A 13,136-nucleotide genomic window follows, 5' to 3' on the forward strand; every position below is an offset into this window, starting at 1 on the left:
TATGCCTCCATTTTTAATCTCTAAAGCAGAGGCTCTTTGTCAGGTCATTTAATACATCTCAATGTCACAATTTGAAAAGTCTAAAAAAAGAGTAGCACAGCAGTAGGGAAGCAAATTAAGTTTAAAGAAGTGACACACTTAACAAAACCAAGTAAAAGTACAAATGATGTTATTCCACAGAAGGACCCTAAACAACTCTAAGCACACTGGAACATTGAGCAGAGCTTACTGAGGAGACTGCAAGAGTTTGTTTTATCCAACAGAAGCTAAACAAACAAACAATAATCAGCCCAAAACACAAAGTAATAAAAAAAATCTCACAAAAATTTCAATATGTAAAGTAAATGACACAGAAAGGAAGAAGTAAGAATATTACACATCTACTGAAAATGATACCAAAGTCAAAGTCCTTTTTTCTGCAAAAAGTAGCTCTGACTATTCACTCTAGAACAGGATGATCCAATTATTCAAGCAAAGCTGGACACCAAGTGACATTGGTGCATGTGATTTTCGATTTAGAACTGTGTTTAGTAAAAAAAGTCAGTGTCGTCCATATGATGTAACTCTGCAAGGTCATGGAAATGCTATAAAAATGTTGTACATTATTATACAGTATTATTATGTATATTGCTATACAGTAAACAAATGGAAACATCAAAATAAAAGAAAAAAACTGAGACAAAATGAATAAAACATGAGCTCAACTGGAATCTGAATCTGAGAATCAAATCCATAGTGTCTCTCCATCAACACAGATTAAGAGACTACATGTGATTACCAGCTAGTATGGCTGGCAAAGGTTGTCTGTGGCACAGACACTACCAAGATGGCATAAAACATTGCAAGTCCAGACTGAGGCCTTGAGAAAACAAATCCACATTAAGAATTAGAAAACAGGTTGTCATACTGGTGTGGGACAGGATTGAGAAAGCTGGGTCCATCCATAGTTTGTCCATTTAAAAGGTGATGTCCAAGAGGTTTCTTATGAGTCTAGTATTCTCCTGTGAGAGTGGGCAACTAATGAAGTGCCTTGGATTCTCTTTAGGAGTTTCTAAAGGCTAAAGTGTGCACAGATCTCAGAGTCTTCTACAGTGTAGTCTAGTCTAATATCTCTGTAAGTAAAAAAAGGTTGGTCTCTGAGCCTAGAAGTGATCCTGGAGCTTGGGTAGAGAATTATAACCTCCCTAAGCTTGCTAAACTCAGAGGACACATAGCCTGGAGTTGAGAGGAAAGTTTTGAGTGAAGGCTCACCGGTGTGAAGAATTTAAGTCAGAATTCTGCATAGGATGAGATTTAAATGGAACCTAAGAAAGTAATGTTTTGAAGTTAGGCAAATGGGCAATTCCTTCATGTAGTAGACTGTCACTCAAAGCCTGTAAGGACTGGTTCAGATCATTGATAGGATTTTATTTGCTTTCTGTTGATTTGTACTTTACGTTCTGTCTTTTGTTCTTTTTCTTTATGTAATTAATATACCATTTTTGATACACTTAGATTCCGTAGCATCATACAGGTACTGAAAGATCCCACAAGCATGTTACCATTTGTTAGAACAGCAATGCATTTATGCAGAATTGAATGCAGACTGGAGACTTGGTGTATTCCCTTGGAAATAAGGTATTGATATGATATGAGGGTGAGCCACAGGCAATCACAGTGGTCAGAAACCAGTTAATAGGTGGATTTGTTACAACACTGTTTTTCTATTCTGTCCAGTTCTGTTTCTTGACTGAATCACATGTGCCAGGCTACTGTTCTGCTTACCTATTTGCAGTGGTAGTATATTCTGTTTCAGTTACACTTAAAGCAAAGCTACCTGAACATGTGCAAGGATAATGGGATGATGGGGGTAAAGATTAGAAGCAGAAGGGTAAACACAATGGTAATTTCAATATAAGAGGTATGAACACCATAACACACAGTAAACAATACAATAAACAATGAATAAAAATTGCAGACTGGTGATGGAAGAAACATCAATGGACTCATGCAAATACCCATAATTAATTCTGGCCACTATTGTTGGTGCTGACTCAAACTTGTGTGACTGAGACCAAGTCTGAGCAAATACAAGGCCCTTTCTATTTATTTAGACATTGAGTTCAGCTTCCTCTCTTCAGGTCATATGGTTTTGGTTCTATCAGGCTTACTCCGACATGCCTTACTTCTTTCATCTCAAAAGCATTCCTTCTGCAGATCCAGCACAACCTTCCTGTACTATTTCAAGCCAACCCCCACATCTGCAGATAATATTAGTAAAAATCTATGTAAATCTCTCTTGGCAACACTTCCAATCCTCTTCATTAACTATTTTACATACTCAGAGGCTGCTAGAGAGGTCAGCCAAGGCCAGTAGCAGTTATGGGTAGGAGGGGAATGTGGTCCCTTGCCTTAGTGCCCACTACCAGTCATTAGAAACTGTGCCGCAGTGTCTCATGGAAGTTGGCTGGATGGATGTAAGCTAAGAAACTCAGATGGAAATGATATGCTTGGAATGGCTGCCACCTGCTTCATTGGCATTCTTGAAATGGGGCCAGACATTCCAAAGCTCCCCCACTAGCTAGAGACATAGATAAGTTGAACATGGTGCCCTGGAGTAACCTTGCATAGAGAAGCACAATGAAACAGGTTAAATAAAGTGAATGACCAGTGTCAGAGGCAATGGCACTATTGACATGATTGTCTTGTTGTGTCTTCTCTTTCAGAGATTCACCTGCATATATGAAGTTCCAGGAACTGCTCAGATCCCTAGTTTTGCTCCAACAGGCACTTTGTGATTACAACTCTCTAATCCATGCCAAATTGTTGAGATCTATCTGAGTGTCTGGCTTCAATATTGCTTTTCAGTGATGCCATGTACCTGCCTTTTTGTACTTCTGGGTACCAATGTGTGAGTTATTTCTCCTCCTCTGCTATTTTAAGGGACTGATGCACTGCTACAGAGGGTGAGGGAAGTGTTGTTCTATTTCTAAAAATTTTATTTAAGCATTACCTCACTTCTTATAATGTCCCTTTACTTTCTAACCACTGAAGTTATGCTGAGTGGAGGTCATAATCCTTGCAGTTTTAATATTAGCAGCACTTTTTTTTCCATGTGTGTTAAGGTCATGGATAATACATACAAACACATCAAAGTTTAGGTATCACATTTATTCAGAGATTGATGGATTTGACAAAATGGGAGTCTGAGGAGTTTATATTGGTCAATTTAATATGTGGGAGCAGATAACTAATAATAATAATAATAATAATGCATTTTATTTATAGGGCACTTTACATTAGCAGTAAATCTCAAAGTGCTACATAAAAAGTTTGATAAAAACAGAGATTAAACAACAATGATTATAGCATTCTTGTTAATAAGCTTTCCTAAATAGAAAAGACTTTAGCTGTGTTTTAAAACAGCCCACAATCTGCTCTGTTCTTAGGCTCTCTGGTAGGGCATTCCAGAGCTGTGGAGCAGCAGCTGCAAAGGCTCGGTCACCCATTGTATGAAGTTTGGTCACAGGGGGGCGAAGGCGGTAGGTATTTGCAAAACGGAGGTTTTTTGCAATGGATTGTAGTATAAGGAGTTCCTTGAGATATTGTGGAGCATTTCCATGGATACATTGGTAAGTAAACAAACAGAATTTGTATTCGATGCGGAGATGGATAGGGAGCCAATGAAGTGACAGAAGGATTGGTGAAATGTGTTCATATTTCCACATCCTCATCAGGATTCTTGCAGCACTATTTTGAATTTGTTGTTGCTTTTGAAGGCTCTTGTTGGTTATCCCAATGAGGAGTGCATTACAATAGTCCAGTCTGGATGAGACAAAGGCATGAACCAGCTTTTCCGCATCACAGAGGGAGATGTAGGGACAGAGTCTGGCTATTTTTCAGAGATGAAGGAATGCAATTTTACAAAGGTGATGGACATGTGCATCAAATAACTGTTCAGGATGTACAGTATGTAACAGTTTACTGTGAGCTCCTCCATATGAACATATGTTTTCATGGTTGAAAAATCAAAAGAGGGTAGAAGAAGCAGAGCCAAGTCACATTAAATACCACAAACTCCAGAAGTTAATTATCACACCCTGTCTACAGTCATCATAGCTTAAAAGCAGAAAATTCTGAAAGCCTCAACAAAGATGACACAATGCATGAGCAAGGAGATTGTCCAGAATGTGGGACATGGCAGAAGATTGATAATTTGAAGAAATTTACAACTGGCAACTAGTTCATAATGGCAAACTGGGATGCACCATATATACGATCCTGAATTTGCTTAAGACATCGACAAACCAAGGACTTAAAGGATAAATTTGGTATTTTTCATATCAAAGTAATCTCTTCACAATCACAGTAAACACACATTTTTCAGAAGATGTTGCATTCTTAGGTAAAGCGTATGATACAAAATTTTTAAAATATAGCTACCTTGCTCTTCCATTTTATAATAAAGACTAGCAAAATACCCGCGCTTCGCAGCGGAGAAGTAGTGTGTTAAAGAGGTTATGCAAACATATATATACATATACATATATACATATATATACATATCTACATATACATATGTTCATATATATATATATATACACATAAATATATACATATCTACATATATATACACATATATATACATATGCACATATATATATTTATATATAAATATAGACATATATACATATATTCACATATATATATATATATATATATATATATATATATATATATATATATATATATATATATACACATATCTACATAAATATATATATATATATATTGTAACAGATAGAGGCTTTGTCCACCTCTTGAACCCTCAGGTACCACTCTGATGACCAGGTGAACGTATAAATATTATTTATTTTATTATTAAACGGTGCACAAAGCACTCTCCACACCACACTATTCATAAACCAATAATTCTCCAACAATAAATCACTCCTCCTCGCCCAGACACTTCGCCACCCTACCTCCCAGCTCAGCTCAGTGTCTGGGCTTTCCCATAGTCCTTTTATATCCCCTGACCCGGAAGTGGTTCCTGGCCAAACCCACAAGTCCATTTCCTTCCGGGTCAGGGTAAACAGTCCTTTTCTTCACCCCGGGAGCACGTCGTTCCTTCCGGTAACGTGATGATGACGCACTCCCGGGTTATAGGGCACACAAGAGCCCACTAGCCCCTCTACAGCGACTCCCGGTGGCCCCCAAGGTATCCAGCAGGGCTGTGTGTATAAACTACAAAGTCCATGAGGCCCTGCTGGAACTCGGGGCACCATCATGCTGTCTGGAGGGCTCCTCCTAGCGGCCTGGGGGTGGCGACCGGAGTCTGTAGCCGGTCTTCCATCACACTATCTATCTATCTATCTATCTATCTATCTATCTATCTATCTATCTATCTATCTATCTATCTATCTATCTATCTATCTATCTATCTATCTATCTATCTATCTATCTATCTATCTATCTATCTATCTATCTAATCTGAGCAGTACTTCTCCATCCACAATGTCCAGATCCCTCAGTACCACCTTAATAGTCCCGTTTACCTCTGGGAAGTTATCCACTTGCTCACTTCACGGCATTCATAGTCTGAATCATAATCTGATTGTATGGGTGGTTACCTACCAGGTAATGCTTATGGTTGGCCAGCAAGTCAGCTAACATCCGCCACGGTGCCTTCAGTTGTGAGAAGCAGATCATAGAATGGTTGAAAATAGTTTACTGTCAAATAATGCAAAGAGTACGCGACATGCGTTTCGCCCTAATTCTGGGCTCATCAGGCGTACACACTCACTGCACTCCCTTATGGGAATTGAACCTCGGACGTCAGCGCTAGAGGCGAAGCCCCTAACATTGCGCCACGGCGAGTGGTTCGTTTATTTGACAGCATGTAGATTGGGGTAATTACATTCATGGCATTCGTAGTCTGAATCACAATCTGATTGTATGGGTGGTTACCTACCAGGTAACGCTTGTGGTTGGCCAGCAAGTCAGCTAACATCCGTCACGGTGCCCTCAGTTGTGAGAAGCAGATCATAGAATGGTTGAAAATAGTTTACTGTCAAATAATGCAAAGAGTACGCGACACGTGTTTCACCCTAATTCTGGGCTCATCAGGCGTACACACTCACTGCATATACCCAAATTCCCGCGCTTCGCAGTGGTGAAGTATTGCTTTTAAATTTTAATTAAGAAGAAAAGAAAACCTTTTTAAATTGAGGGAAAATATACCAATAACAATTTGTTAAGGATCTGTTTTTTTGTGAAGCTGCCTTTACACAGCCTGTCCGCTGTTTTATAAATGAATGCCATATAAAGCTGTCCTTTCTCCTTGCTTAGCGGTTCTGTATTGTTTTATTGTTCGTTTATTACGATTGTTATAGTTATTGTGTAGGTATTTGAGACTCTCTTTTCTGTTCAGGTACCCATTTCCTTTATGTAATCCGGGGATTCTCCTCTATTTTTTGTTCGTTTATTACGATTATAGTTATTTATTGATTTCCTTCTTTAGCTGACTGCCTGCTCATATAAGGTGCTCTGCTGTTTTTTTGTGAAGCAGTCTTTACACAGCTTCTCCGCTGTTTTATAAACGAACGCCATTTAAGGCCATCCTTTTTTCTTGCTTTGCCAAGGAAGCAGCCTTTTTATTTAATGCACAGGTTCTCCATTGTTTCATTGTTCGTTTATTACGATTGTTATAGTTGTCTTTGTATACCACATTGTCAGTTGAGCACTCCGGTTGGAATATGACCAAGCCGTGGAAGCTTACTGTTGAGAATGCAACGTATAGTTGTACAGGAGAAAAATTGCAATCTTTTGTAGGTCTATGAACTTAATTTATGCCTGTATGCATCAGTCGGTTCATATTCTTTTCGTACCTTATCAACTGTGTAATGTGTTTTTTGAACAGGTTTGATTCATCGAAGTGATCACTCGTGCTGTGTTCAGTCACTTCACGTGAGCCGCTCTCTTGTGTGATGTTGCGATGTCCACGGCTTTATTTAATGTTAGCTAAGACCCGGCACTTAAAAGTTTCTCGCTACAGCAATTTTAACTCTGTTTCAAAGTGATCCAAAGTCTCGTTTATACCTCGTGTCTTCTCATTAAACTTGTATCTCGTGAATATGGTATTGCAAACGGCAGGGGGAGCGTTTCTATAAACTTAATTTAAACTTACGGTTTACATATGCATCACTTGCTCGCTTCTTATTGTTTCGCTGCCTTCTCAATTGTGTAATGAATGTTTTCTTCAGTGCTCTTTGTGGCTGTTCCTTGTTTTCAGTTCACGTGATTACGTAGGAGGCGTGATGACGCGATACTCGACTCCTCCTCCCATGGCCATCGAGCTGCACTCCATTACAGTATATGGACAAAAAAGAGGTTCCAGTTATGACCATTACGTGTACAATTTTGAAATGAAACCTGCATAACTTTTGTAAGTAAGCTGTAAGGAATGAGCCTGCCAAATTTCAGCCTTCCACCTACACGGGAAGTTGGAGAATTAGTGATGAGTGAGTGAGTGAGTGAGTGAGTGAGTGAGTGAGTGAGTGAGTGAGTGAGTGAGTGAGTGAGTGAGTGAGAGAGTGAGTGAGTGAGGGCTTTGCCTTTTATTAGTATAGATAATAGGTACTGGGGTCCCAACAATGAAAAAGTCATTAAAACTTCATAAATACATCCATTTTACAAGCTTAAAATGTTATCAAGTATTGATTTGCATCTTGGGATTGCATACATACTGTAAAACATCCAATCCATACTGTTTAAAGAAGTTAAAAAGCAAAAGAATTTTGTGAGATTCGGTCTTGAAGCTGTATGCTTCACTTCTTTGCTGATCTTCCTCTTTGGTAATTTTTAGGTCAGTGGCATGGCTTCACCTCAGAAAGTCACTGCCAAATGCTAATATTGAAATTATTGAATGTTGATGCAGCGATGTGAATTGCTATCTCTGTTCTGTTGACAACTAGACAATAATCATTGAAAAAATAAACACTTATGATCTATCACAGTCTTTCACTATACAGAGATTTATTTCTTTATTTCACAAAGATTTTGTCTGCTGCCACCGATATAATTGACACATGTCTAGTGAGAGAAAGATTGAGCATGTATGTAGCATGGAATCAGGTAACAAGAACTAAACAGACATTATAGACATACATTTAGTTTTTTTATCAGATTTAGGTTTAGTAAATCTTTGGGCAGATCTGACCACAATCTGATTCATCTTATTTCCAGCTATAAGCCTGTAATTACTGTAGATGGCATTCTGTTAGCATCAAGATATTAAGGAAGTGGAGTGGTAGGCTGAAATTGCTCTGAATGACTGCTTCCAAACGACAGACTGGAAAATGATGAGAAGTCACGTGGGGATGATATTGAGGGACTCAGTCATTGCATCACAGACAATATTAGTTTATGTGTCGACACACTAGTACTCTCAAAGACAGTGTATTGCTTTCCAAATAACAAGCCCTGGATTATTAAGGAACTAAAATGCCTCCTAAATAAAAAAAGACTGTATTCAAATCTGGCAAGAAAGAGACTCTGCGGGATGCTCAGCGAGTGATGAAGAAAAAGCTGAGTGAAGGAAAGGAAGCCTTCAAAGCTAAAATAGAAAACAGAATAGACTGGGCATAATTACTTGACACATGCAATCCAAAGCTTCTGAGCGAGAAGAGGATATGGACAAAGCTTACATCCTGAATCAATTTTTAAACAGATTATACTTTCCACTGCCATCTTCTTCCAATTACCAGTCCCCCACACTATATATATTACATCAACAACTCCTACCACTTCACCTGGAATGGTCAGTAAGGAGTCCACCTCTGATCATCAGTGTGGACTGTCCATAAGTGAGGACCAAGTGAGAAGACAACTGAGGAAGCTACACACAGAGAAATTCGCAGGTCAAGATGGAGCCAGTCCTTGAGTTCTTAAGGCCTGTGCTGATTACCTTTTTGGTGTCCTCTGTCACCTGTTCTATCTGTCCCTAAGGCTCCAGAAAATTCTCCTGCTGTAGAGAAAAAACCTGCAGTTCCAAATACGGTAGCCTACTCTTCACCTAATGACTACAGACTAATGGCACTTACATCTCAAAACATGAAAACATTGGAGAATCTGATCCTGCATGAAATACAGTAAGTCCTGCTGTGGCAGACCATGTTGAACTAATACAGTTTGCATTTTGGGCAAAGTTTAGAGCAGAGGGTGTGATTATTTATCTGCTCCACAAGGCTTATTCTCACCTGAACAAAGGTGGCAGCACTGTGAGGATTATTTTGTTTTATTTTTCTAATGCTTTCAATACCAGCCAGCCATCTCTGTTAAGGGGTAAGCTCAGATATATGCAGGTGGATGAGCCAATGGTATCCTGGATAACAGACTGTCTGTCGGGGAAACCGCAGTTTGTGAAACTCAAGGATTGTGTTTCAGATATGGATGACAGCAACACTGGAGCACCACAAGGAACAGTCCTGTCTCCTCTTCTCTTTACTCTGTACAACTCTGAGTACAAAAATAATACCAGGTCATTAAACTTGCAGAAATTCTCAGATGATTCTGCACTTATGGGTTGTATTGAGAATGGGGATGAGACAAAGTATAGGAGACAGATGGAGAACTTTGTTTCTTGGTGCAGAAAGAATTGTCTGTACCTTAACATCAGCAAAATCAAAAAACGGTTTACTGACTTTCATCACACCAAAGAGCCAAAGAGCATCTATGCTCAGTCTCAATTCAGGGAGAGGATGTAGAGGTGGAGCATTGCTACAGGTACAGTACTTGGGGGTCCAAATTAATCAAAGGCTGGACTGGTTTCATAACACAGAGGAACTACGGAAGAAAAGGTATAGCAGATATTTTTTCTTAGGATACGGTGGTTCTTTAATGTGGGAAAAGATATCCATTGCATATTATATAAACACATTGTTGGTGATTTTCAACCTTGTGGGGCACTGGGCTGGTATCATCACTTCAAGAGAGGTCTACCAAATCAACAAGCTGATTAAAAAGGCAGGGTCAATTATGGGATCTACTCTCAACCCCCTGGAGGTATTAGCAAAGGAGAGAATTAAAAGATAACTAACAGCCATTATGAAGAATGCTGCACATCCTCTCTATGACACACTGAGCACTTTCAGCTAATGAATCACTCTGCAGAAGTGTGTTAAGAAATGCTACTGGGGCTCCTTTATAATAAATAGCAATACACCTGCATAATGCCACACTGTCACTATGTGACTGTGATGTCAGAGGTTTTCTTTCTTAATTTTAGTACAGATTTTTTAACATAGGCAGAGTGGTGGTTCAAAGCTGTCATTCCTGCCTTACAACACTATGTTCTATATGGAGTTTGCACATTCTCCCCAAGTTTTTATGGATTGATTAGTATCAGAGAGTATCAGCAAGTTTATTTACTTAAAAACGTCTTCAGCTTCTTATTACTATACACACAGCAAAAACAACTTAATTAAATAATTTGATAATTGGTTTGTGGTTCTTCAATCTATGTCATTGTGATTGGGCTCTATTATAAACTCTGTTTTTTTTAATCATTCATGCACATGACACGCTATGCAAAGTGTGACATGCAAGCGGCTTGACTTTTTCAAAAATCTAAGACTTTTATTAAAAGATTTATTGTTATGTGAACAAAATACAGTGAAACTCTTACATGTGCTCTACACCACCACTCAGTGTGACTCTCGCTCTGTAGGCTATGCAAAATAACAACACATAAAGTAATGAGTATAAAATAGGTGCCATTAGGAAAAATAATCATATGATTTGAGTGTGCATCTGCCCAATGTTACAAGCCATGGTAAAACATGACCACTGAAGAAAGAGAATTACAGAGACAAAGGTTGTGACAATTTCACCCATAACGCCTGCTACGAGCAGTCAAGTGAATAAGAAATGTATCCTTACCTTGAAAAAAATGTACCAAGAAACTGTGATAACAATGTATTGCTTCCAGATTAGTTTTGTGGTCACAAGTCTGCCTCAGAAACATGGAAGGTATGTTTTTTTTTAGTCAAAACCTTTGCTACTTCAAAATGGAGGATTTTTTAGTCGTTTTTTTCACATTGGGTTCACAATACCCATTAGTTCCATTATTAAAGGTAAGAGCAGGGAAGTTATTTTTTAAAATTCATAAAATAGACTTACTTTGGAATCAATTTCCTGTGGCAAATTATTATATACCATGATTGTGAAGATATAACTTTGACTTGAGAAACACTAAACATCCTTTAAGCTATAAAATATATGCATTAAGTGTACTCTCTCCTACTCTCCAGTCTCACACAGAATTGCCCAGTAAACCTCACTAAGAAAGATGGTAAATATTCACAAAGAATCAAAATGCTCAAAAAGGCTCAACAATTCTCCATTACAGAAAAAAATGACTCCTAGTCTGGAAGTTTCAGTTGGGAAGGCGTGGTTGTGAGCATAAATTGCAGCATCCCATGGCTTCATTTTTTTCCATTTCAAACTCTGGTAGAGAGGATGGGTATAGTATATGGGAACAGAAAATGCCAACCTCTCTGCTTTAGAACTGAAATGAAGTTCTGCCTCTTGAAGGCTGGAATCTTCTTTTGTTTTATTTCCATCTTTCTAATGTGAGATGAAACGGCTGGCAGCAGGGAGGAGGGTTTGCAGTCAGTCATAGCACTGGGCATTTTATCCCTAGCATTAAGCTGTGTCACCAGCTGAGAGTTGAGCTTGTTGAGCGTCTGCCATTCTGCTTGGACCTACAGACTCATTTCTCACGGGAGGTTAGTGACTCCAAGATATGTTAAGTGTCCTCTGATGTCCTTGGTGCCTGTGACCACAGGCCACTTGTGCCTTCTGTTTGATTACCCATATCTTAAAAGAGGAGTGAACCAGCAAGGGGTAATGAAATGTCAGAAATGAGCAGCCTAGTAGTATGAGAACTGGTGCCTGTCCTGAGTGAGATTAGGAATGGCCATGACATGAGTGAGACAGATGACAGGCCTCCTATGCTTAAACTGAGCATGTAAAACATGAGACTGGACACTGGTCACTGGACTGACCCCACCAACTACAGGACAGAATGATTTTGGATGGGGTCCACAGACTTTTAAGGGTCCAGTAAGGGCGAAAAGAGTTGAGTATGACTCTGTGTTTATGTGTGAGTATACAGGCATGTAGAAGTACTGTATATGTGTGAAAAAATGGGGCATTACTTGGTTATGTGAGCAACATGCAACATGTGAGCACATGCGTGGGTGAATGCTGCTTTTGGCTATAAACAGTGAAAGCAGACAAAGTTAAATGTGCTGGAAAGAGAAGAGAGTTTAGTGAAGCAAGCTCTTCTCAAAGAGAAGAACCTCATGACTTCTGCCTGCTGGGAGAGGTCAAAGGTCAGGGTTTCAGTGCACCTTTCATTTCCACTGAAGCTTGAATTGACTGCCGCAATGTACATGTGAAACATCCGTAATGTAATAAGCCACCAAGGAAAGTAACATGCTATGCTATGCTATGCACAGAAGTGAAAACAAATTCAAGCCCGGTGTATTTTTTAACTGCCTTGTGGGGCTGTAGTAGCGCTGCTGCCTTGCAGTTAGGAGACCCAGGTTCGCTTCCCGGGTCCTCCCTGCGTGGAGTTTGCATGTTCTCCCCGTGTCTGCGTGGGTTTCCTCCCACAGTCCAAAGACATGCAGGTCAGGTGGATTGGCGATTCTAAATTGGCCCTAGTGTGTGCTTGGTGTTTGTGTGTGTCCTGCGGTGGGTTGGCACCCTGCCCGGGATTGGTTCCTGCCTTGTGCCCTGTGTTGGCTGGGATTGGCTCCAGCAGACCCCTGTGACCCTGTGTTCGGATTCAGCGGGTTGGACAATGGATGGATATATATATATGTATATATGTACCAAGTCTTTATATGGGAATAATGTATTTTTTTTCTTTTTAACAGTATTTTCATCTTGATTTTCACTCTACTTTTGCAGGTGTTTGATTGTTTAATTAATCCATTATTTACTAATTAGTGGGTCTGACACTAAAGTAGTTGCAGTCTTTTACGATTCAGTGTTGTTTGCCTGGTTGTCTGCTCTGCTTGTTTTTGATTGTCATTATTAAGATACAATGAATGGAGCAAACTGCATACAGAAAGGTCAAAATACAATGA

At 39.3% G+C, this 13,136-nt stretch overlaps 1 protein-coding gene across 2 annotated transcripts in view; it reads left to right on the forward strand.

Annotated features, from left to right (window-relative positions):
• Positions 1-13,136, forward strand: part of arpp21 (cAMP-regulated phosphoprotein, 21) — a 511,143-nt gene that overhangs the window by 247,847 nt on the left and 250,160 nt on the right. The window contains exon 1 of one of the 2 annotated variants that reach the window (XM_051935897.1): positions 2,339-2,343. The exons of the other annotated variant lie outside the window; for it this stretch is intronic. The gene's annotated coding sequence lies outside the window, so the exon portion shown is untranslated. Of the gene's footprint in view, positions 1-2,338; positions 2,344-13,136 lie in introns of those variants that run through there. 2 annotated transcript variants of the gene reach the window in all.

The sequence above is a fragment of the Erpetoichthys calabaricus genome, chromosome 13, assembly GCF_900747795.2.
Source record: "Erpetoichthys calabaricus chromosome 13, fErpCal1.3, whole genome shotgun sequence".
Taxonomy (NCBI): Eukaryota; Metazoa; Chordata; class Cladistia; order Polypteriformes; family Polypteridae; genus Erpetoichthys; species Erpetoichthys calabaricus.